This window comes from Varroa destructor, unplaced genomic scaffold (assembly GCF_002443255.2).
Source record: "Varroa destructor unplaced genomic scaffold, Vdes_3.0 BEIS01000002.1, whole genome shotgun sequence".
NCBI classification, from domain to species: domain Eukaryota; kingdom Metazoa; phylum Arthropoda; class Arachnida; order Mesostigmata; family Varroidae; genus Varroa; species Varroa destructor.
Window position 1 is genome coordinate 47,829,384 of NW_019211455.1, and position 9,309 is coordinate 47,838,692.

Sequence of the window (9,309 nt, forward strand, 5' to 3'; positions counted from 1 at the left end):
TATATATATTAAAAAAATATATATTTGTTTCATTATTGGGTTACAAATCGTCAATACTTTCTAAATAACATATTAACTTAGCTTTAAACATTAAAAAAAACATGGGAATGTGTTGCGGCAAGACGCTACCCGTATAGACATTCTAGTAATATCTGAATGAAATAAGACAGTGGCGATTGCTTCTTTAAAAGGTTAGATAATAGCATTCCGGGTAAAATAAATTATATACATATTAAGAATGTATGAAACAAATAATTTTTCATCAAGAGTCCAATCTTCTGATCGGTTTAATGAGCTGAGTCTTAATATATGGAAGAAAGCTTTCACTGTTTCATACTGTTAAAAGCCCCTCGGTGATAACAGAAAAATGGAAAAGGCTCATATACTAAAATAGGTTTACTTGTGAATTTTAGAAAATCGAACATGCAATCGGTGACTGCTAAGAGTTCCCAGTCAAAGTAGACAACATAAATAACGTATTCCTTTAATAAGCTGAATGTTACGAATCTCGTCCTAAACAAATATTAAACTTGAAAGGCCCAAAAGTATAGATACTGAGCCGATATGGGTCAAGTTAAGCTTTGGCTTCCTATTTGTATCTTCAATACGTACCTAGGGTAAGAAAACTAAATACGGTAGCTTTCATAGGTACCTCTAAATTTTAAACTTCAAAAAGTTAGAAACGTTTTGCCCAGGCTTTTTAATGGCGTCATGTGTATATATGTACACATTTGTCAATCTACGACCAACGACCGAATTATTCATAATTTGGCGGGCAAACCCGCAGCCGACTTGGGTGTGGACGCGACGAAACCATTGGACCTCGAAACCGGCCCGTATGTATAGTCAAGCCTATTCGATTAGTGTTAAAAACAACGAACGAGACTGGCAACACGGAAACTGTTGGCCAGATATCTGTCAGAGGCAAACCACCCGCGTTGCGACTGCTGTCCGTCAAATTAAAAATGTCTAGGCAAAGCTTGACGATATATAAGCAAGCGGCTAAAACTTTTATTTATTGAAGCTTGTTTTTGTGCAGATCGGTTGACTCTATCAATTGCTTTTGCTTTTCGCTATTTACTCTAAGATTTAATACGAATTAATGTACATTTCTTTTTTTATTTAACTTCTTTTCATTTTCTTTTCTATGATCGCAAGCTTTTAGTCTTTCATTACTGAAGCTTGGTATAACCCATTCTTTGTTAGTTCTCGTAGACTCGGAAAATTGTCAAACAATGTCATTATCTATAGCATATCACTTTATATTCTACGCCGACGATCACCTACCTATCCCATCCAGCTGTAATATTAACTTTTCAAACTTTTCTTTTCAATTGTTTCACTCCTCATCGGGCAGTTCAGGTTATGTCGCGTTGAAAAGTGAAAACGCAAGTACAAAAACCACTTAACTTATAATCCGATTGTATCACTTAGGCAATGCTATAACCAACAGAATGGTAGGTGGATGAATATTATGGTGTGCCTCATAAACGGTCCTTTTTAATATTATCTCTATGTAAAATTAATTTTATTACTGGTTTATTTTCGTTAGTTGTTTTTATTGCTCGTAGAACGTTTATCCCTTCGTAACCAGTGATGTTCGACTTTATCGTCAAAACAAATACCTCCGAAATAACAAAGCGGCGTAGGAGCTCCGGGAGCGAACCTTTATCTACCGATTGCCGCCAAAATGACTGTAAAAACATGTTGTAACCTTTTGCATATAGGCTTGACTAAGCAAGAAGGGACTACGGTGATACATGCCTTTTCTTGCCAATCACTTTAGGCAGATTTACGCTGAGTAAATAGAACATCTATTAATATTTGGCCATTGCCCACTTGATTGGCTTGTCAAACGGCGTAATACCAGCGTGACATTTTAAATACTGAAATGGGTTCCATGTGAAAATCGGGAAACAGTTGTACATGTAACACATGTTAATCGAGATGATGACGGCTTACTACATGTACTGTGTAATGGACACGCAAATATCGAACATCAATTACGTTGCTCATAGGTTGAATTGAAGTAACCAAATAATCTGGACAGGGACACGCGATTACTAAGCAATAAGATAATTACTACAATAGGGCAACCGAACAGTGCGCTCAAGTAATGGGGTAACTCAAAGTAACAGAATCATCCGAAAAAAACATTATTTAACAATTAGGGGCAATGGGATAACAGGGAGTTGTACATAACAACAAATTCGATCTTTCAGTTCGAATTTAAGCCAAACTACTTTTCACTCGCTTCAAATTAAATTGTAAAATGAAAAAAGGCAGTGTCAGGCAGCGCCCGGTACCTACATTCATGTGGGTCATGTGGTCAACCGGATCATGTGCGAGAATGTGAGGTGATGCTGTTCATATGTGACGCCGTTACCGTCACCGCACGGGTTGAAAGGCGCTAGTCGCTTGCTGCCAGTATGAATGTATCGTTATGGACACCGCCGAGAACAGCAATAATATATAATTTTTTGCAATAGGAGCTCTGTCCATGCGGTACTCCTAAAGTGTCCAACCGGCTTTTTTTTTGTTCGCTCATTATTTTTACTGTTTACCTAGGCTTTATGTTTCGCATAGACGATCTCCGTTCTCTATACAGCTTGTGTGGATGATGTACCCTAACGCGCCGAGACGGAGCGACGAAATTTCGATATATCTAAGGATTATTATTAATTAGAATTAGGGCGGCCTGGACTGTCGGTGCATCTTAGGTGCGATAATACAACTTTATGAGCTTTAATTAGCCAACAGCCGGCCTCACGTCGCAAACCCGCTTTCCAAATCCAACTCTCTCAGTCGCAAGATAACCGTCTACCCCGTCGATGCTCCTATAGCTGTCTTGGGTAGGCTTCTGGTATCGTTTAATCCAGTACGCGGGCTAAATTTCGAAAGCAAATTAGACCCTTAGATTATATATATATATATATATTTTTTTTTTATTCTTTCCTCGAATTTTTGTCTAATGTCCTCCTCACTGTCCATCTAATCACCGTAATATGCCCCTTTGTCGATCTTGCCACTGTGACTGACTAACTTAGACAGTAAATGCACTGCAACACGATTCAATACAACGAGCTGTCATCAAGAGATGGAAAAGCAGGACGACGTGGATAATTAGAGAAAGCTGTGGATATAAGAGTGTGTGAAGGGCGAGTATTCAACAAGTTATGCTACCTAGTTAGTAAACGATCAATGTGCAAGAATCATCCGTTCTGTCAAAGCTTTCCGTAGAACTTGTCTTATTAAGTTGATGCGTATTTCTTCAGAACATCTTCAAAGAGAGTGGTTGAAGCTAATCGTTGAAACGACTATGTTCAATACTTTGTTAACTTGACGTGATGAACTTTGTTTAGTTGCCGAGCGACAATGTACAAGTTACACACGAGGAGAATCGAACCTACATGAAAGATATAGGAACTATGGATGTCGTTTGCAAACCGTATGAACAAATATTTAGATTTACTTTTAAGGAGAGAATGAAAGGCACTAGAGTAAAGGCTATCTCTGACGGCGCTATTTTCTAGTTCATGTTTAAGAGAGTCATAAGCTTGTGTCGAAAGATGGAGAAGTAGTTATGTTTTGTGAAAATTCCTGGGCTATTGGTGCGTAGACCATACTAACAAATATCGTTTGACGGTGAAAATAACCGAAATAAACGAACTTCTGCAAAACTACGTAATCCTACAAAAAAAGGTAACACAGAGTACTTCGAATTCGTTAGTTAAGTACGTTCGATGCGTCTTGAATGTTAGAGGACTAACTACTACCTGAGAATTGAAGCAATTTCCAATACGACCGCGCCATTCCTGAACGACACTCTTTATAAGAAGGCATCGTAACAGCTATCGCATAAATAGCAAACACGATTGAAAGCGTACCTAGCGAGAACAAATGGATCTCTACTTGAATTGTGTCACATTGAGACTGCCTCTACGCATATAACTTTGGCCGTAATCGATCGTTTTCAGTATTCTGTGAAACTTGAAAGGACGCCATTGGCAAAAGATATACACATACAACATTACGGGAACAGACCTATAAATGAAATAGACGAAATAGGTTAAGGACACGCAGATCGCTGTCAAATAAAGCACACTTAACATCACGGGCAAAAGATGTTTGAGAATGTTTTTTTTACTCTAATAAAGTTGTGTCTCTCTGTTTCACTCTAATAAAATCGAAGCTCTCCAAATAAAGTTCAGTTTTTTGGATAACATTTCGCCCAATTCTTAGACTAGGATGTTACAAAATAAGCAAACGAATGGACCAAGCAAAGTTCCATTCAGCTGTCGAGATGGCAAGGACCCCGTTCAAAAGCGGAAATATCGAATATTGCAAATCTAAGCTGACAGAACGCTTTTGAGATGCTAGACAACAAGCCGGCCATCGAAAGGCCAGCTGTCCTTGGTTGACAACGTGTCTTTAAGCTGAGAGGTGAAAGTTGCTGTGTCGGGCTGATCTGGATAAAGTCGACCCTACGTCATTTGCCTGGGGTTGATCTGCCGCTGCCGTCAGGGCTGTTGGCAGAAAGAGCTCAGCTAGGCTGAACACCAGTACTGAGTCCTTCGGAATAAGATACTTCTGAAGGCTTGTTTCCCTGATGCACCTGTTCAGATTGAATTCCTCGAACAGATAAAATGGGGTATTCAGGGGTCACCTACGAGCGTAGCTTGCTCAACATAGGAGCTAGCCTGATGGTATACTTAACGTCGATACCGGACGTAAAGCTCACACACAAGGGTCATTCAGTACACAATGGTACTATGTCTCTCATAATTTAGCACTATATTATTGAGAAGAGGTCTAATATCAGCTATAACACAAAAGATATGAAGAATCATTTTTTGTATATTAGGATGAGAACACCTAATAACAATAGTAATAATAATGATATAATATGGATGCACATCATTAGAAAGTAAATTAATAATTATTATACTACAGTAGTACGATACATAGTTCAGAGCTATACTGTGTCAGTCAGAAAACTTTACTGGGAGACCTAAGCTGGATTGCTACAACGGTAGATGTAGGATTTCGCTGTCTTAAATGCACGTTCTCGGACGCACTATGTTGGGAGCGTCGATATTGCAATCCGTGTAAATTTTACGCGATACCTAAAAAATGTATTGACAAACTTATGCGAAAAAAAAAAACCAAAGTTACTAGAAATTATTCGAGGCATTATTATACAGTGCATGCTGACGAAAAATCTTTCCAAATAACAAATCTTCGAATGAGAAGACGTTACTTATGTGTTACTCTATAGCCGTAAACGGTAATTCCCCTAAACTCTGCCCCATTTTCCACAACAAAGATTCATCTAATAGTGCGCCAAGTTCATTCCTTGTTGTTGCTCGCAAGAAGCTTATACCTAGGTTATCAGCTCGTCTGTCTTGAATGATGAGTAGATCTTCAATGGCTCTGACAACCTCGCCAGGGCCACCTTGCTTAATGAAAGATAACGTTGTGTCTTACACGAGATCATCTATGAAAAATGTTAAAGAAAGGTTTATTCGTCTTATTTTAGATGTGTTCACACATTGTAACGGCAAGCCATTTGTCCAAATCCACTGTGTACCACTTAGTATTTAGACAGCAGCCGTATTTTCAAAAACATTCGGCCTTGGCGCCAAATGCTGTTACAAGCCATACGAATAGTGCGCCAGATCACTCGCAGACCAAACTACCCGTAAATATACTCTAGATACTATGTTCAGCTAAAGTGTAGCTTCTAAAGATCCACCAAAAAAAAAGCAGCCCGTTACCGCCAACTCGACCCGAGACTGTTGCTCTGAGGGCTTATTACACCTCGCTGTGTAGTCTTCGGTGCTGCGGACTCAGGAAGGGTAGCTTTCTCCAGTAAATACAGCACAGGCATTACTGATGCTAAACATGTCCTGCTGAACCCATCGGCGGTGTTATGGCAAGGTGACCAATTCTTAACCGCGTTCCAATGCTTTTTTTAGTAGAGAAGAGACAACTCGACCAGCAAACACCCAACACAACGATTGGCCATTCCTGGCTATGTTAAACAGTAGTATTTAAAATATCGACTTCTCAGTATTGGATCCGACAGACTGTCTACGAGCTTTTCTTTTACCGGCGATAGAACAATAAATCCTAAATTGAGGTGTTTTGTTAGTGAGGTGAGAATCTGACAGATCATGCATTAGCTTACTATTAACACTCTGTCGGCCGGCTTCTTCAACTTGATATCGGCATGGGGAAACTAACTATGTAAGGCTTTTTTATAGCCTGAAGTACGTCTATAGAGCTGGCTCCTTGTGCTTTACCCTCGACAGTAACACTGTGACAGAACCGCAGTAATAAATCCATTCTGAAATTGCACACCAACAATCCCGATGAACACCCTTTATTTCTGCGTCTAGAACAGAAAGATCGTCCAACAGATGTACCGCACACAAGAGAACCAGCGCATAGGCAGCTTTGCGGTCTGGTGGAAATTATCATCCATTGTTGCCAAGACGCATTCAGAGCCCAGCTCTTGCAGCAACCCGGCGTCAAATCAGGCCCAAAATGACACTACATCGGTTCCCTTTCGCTTTTGTTTCCCTATATTATTACTACTAAATATATTACTATTATCTTTATGATTACCGTGTTTACCATGAACTAAGACATTTAATAAAAAATTTCACAATATCGATAGAGTAGCTCCAGGACGTTAAAGGTTAATACCATACTTTATATCGCATATTATTACTCCAATGTAAGACATAAGATTGTCACTAAATCTTTGGAATTACCGTGCAAAACCTTCAAAAAGATGCTAAATTCTTTTGTGGAACCATCAGTTCTCACATTATAACTTTGTTTTCCTGCAAAAGGCTGGCTCGTTCACGATTTGGAAACCCAAATGTCTGCCCTTCTCACGAATAGGACGCTTACGGCATTTGTCTATGACGGCGAAAAACATGGAGCGTTTACTTACGTTATAAAAGGCATATTCATTCTCAATACGGGCAAAGACGTTTGACAGCAGTCAATTGAGTCTAGCGTCAGCGATATCCTCTCTTAGGTTGAACCTTTCCCCTACAATTTTAATCGGCTGACTTAACCAGATTCCTGCCTGGCCGACCTTACACAGGCGAAAGTTACAAAAGCCAGTGTTCGGAACAAATTTCAATAGAAAATCAGCATTTCCGACCTGCCTCACAATCGAGATCGCCATCATTTCCATAGTCAATAGCTGTCCTTTATTAGGTGGCCTGCAAGTAATACACTACTCTGTTTGGACGACTTGTCGCTGCAAATACGTCCTTCTTCAATTCAGGGTATCGACCGTTTCGTAACGGTATCCGTTCTTTTCAAATAGGTTAGTTGGCTGCTCGAAGCTGGAAGCTTCTCGGCGACGCGAAGGTAACGTGTCGTAAGGAGTATTGCCGAGGTCACTTGTACTGCTTTAGAAAAGGTCTATGAAAAAGTCAATTTTTGCTGCTCATCAAACAAAGTAACGGCTTGAGAATGGTGCTATCGCCATCTAAGTAAAAATAATAGACGTTGCACAGCGTAGTAAATAAGCAGTTTGTGCGGAAGTAGGCGGGACCTCAAGGTGAACAGGCGGTATGTAATTTAATAGAAAAAGAAGCGAGAAGCCAAAAGTGATCTACAGTATTATGAGCGGCAGCGTACACATGTGAAGGACGATTTCGAATGCTACTTTTTGATGAACTTCGGGAGAACAACACCGTCACACTTTGCGTCGAGCTTGGAAATCAGAAGGACTTCGTCAGACTTCAGCATTAGCGAAATGGTCATGTGATATTTCTGTATAGCTCAGTCCACAGTCGCTTCTTTTCACCTTGAATAGAATAGAACGAGGATGTGACACAGTGTATTTTGCATTGCCACCTTCTGGATAAGGTTTCAGCCAGTATTTCGTTGCATAGAAACACTTCACGGTTGTTCATGGAATTCATTGGAGGGTTGACAGAAAACTAATTAGCTCAACGATCCAGTTATATCTCTGCAGGGATATCTGTGTGCCTGTACACGGAGCGACGTTGTAATATCCGACAGTAGTAAAGTTTTCTTTCTATGAAAAGACTTTCTTGGATTTGAGTTTAACACCATCCTATTAGCACCGTGCCAGAGTTATCTGTGGACCCTGCCCTGCTCTCTTTCATAAATCTAGTCATCAAATTGATGGATTGGTATTGTACAAAGGTGAGTAGAGATTTTGGACTTAATTCTAATAAATTGAATTCATTATTAATTAGTCGTTTGCTTTTTTTGTCCGACAATCAAAAGGATTGAATCTTGTTTTTCAGCACTTTGTCTACTAAAAATCGATTATTTCAGCCAGATCACACGGGACATATGCTAAAAAGTGAAATGAAACAGTCGGTTGTGATTATTTTAATGTACACACACCCGTTTTTACTGATCACACACGAAGCATTGTCACCTCGCTAAACATTCCTTCGTGATGCAGCCTAACTTTACTGGCAGTACCTTTATTTGACGTTTTGCTTGTAACGTTCTAGTACTCTATATTTGTCTTGCTGAAGTCAACCCAGTTCAGTGATTACCTGAACATACTGATCGAGAACCTCCTGCATGGATTGATCAGCAAAGGCGACTTAGGGCAGTACCCCTAATAGATTATAGCCATAAGCACCTGGCGATGGATTCTTCTTGCTTCGTAAAAGACCAACGAACAGAATGTACTGTATGGCAGTGTATGCCAGCATCCTAATGAAGACGACATTCCACTGAAGCAGGGGTCCTATGGATCATAGGGGCGGTCCCATCGTTTGCGACGGCTCCCCTTGGACGGCAAGAATAGCAACAATAGACAATCTCGTCTGCAGCTCTATTTACCGTATAGTAGTAACTAGTTGACTGTTGGCCTGCGATGTGTCGGCGTCTCTCGCAACAACGATGTTCGATAAGGCGTCCACCGTTGGACACCTTGTTCTAACTTCCCTCATGATCCCCTACAGACTAAAGGCTTTACGCTAAATTTTCTATAAAGGTTCGCTTTCATCGTTTTGAGCGTTTCGCACAGCAACTGAGAGTGCGCAAGTAACGGCCGCTTCGAAGGCGCTCGAAACGTCAACACAGACGCATTGTGAGCCAATATATACGAAGCCTCTGTGGAGATTAAGCTCGAGCATACTTTTTTTTCTTGCCAATCGATATGCTGCAGCTATGAAAGGGGCGATGCGGGGCACAACTGAAATATTTGTGGGTACCAAAAAACACATATGATGCCGGATAGCCGAACTATGTGCTTACAGGCTCACGCTCGATTCGGAACATAGCCATGACATT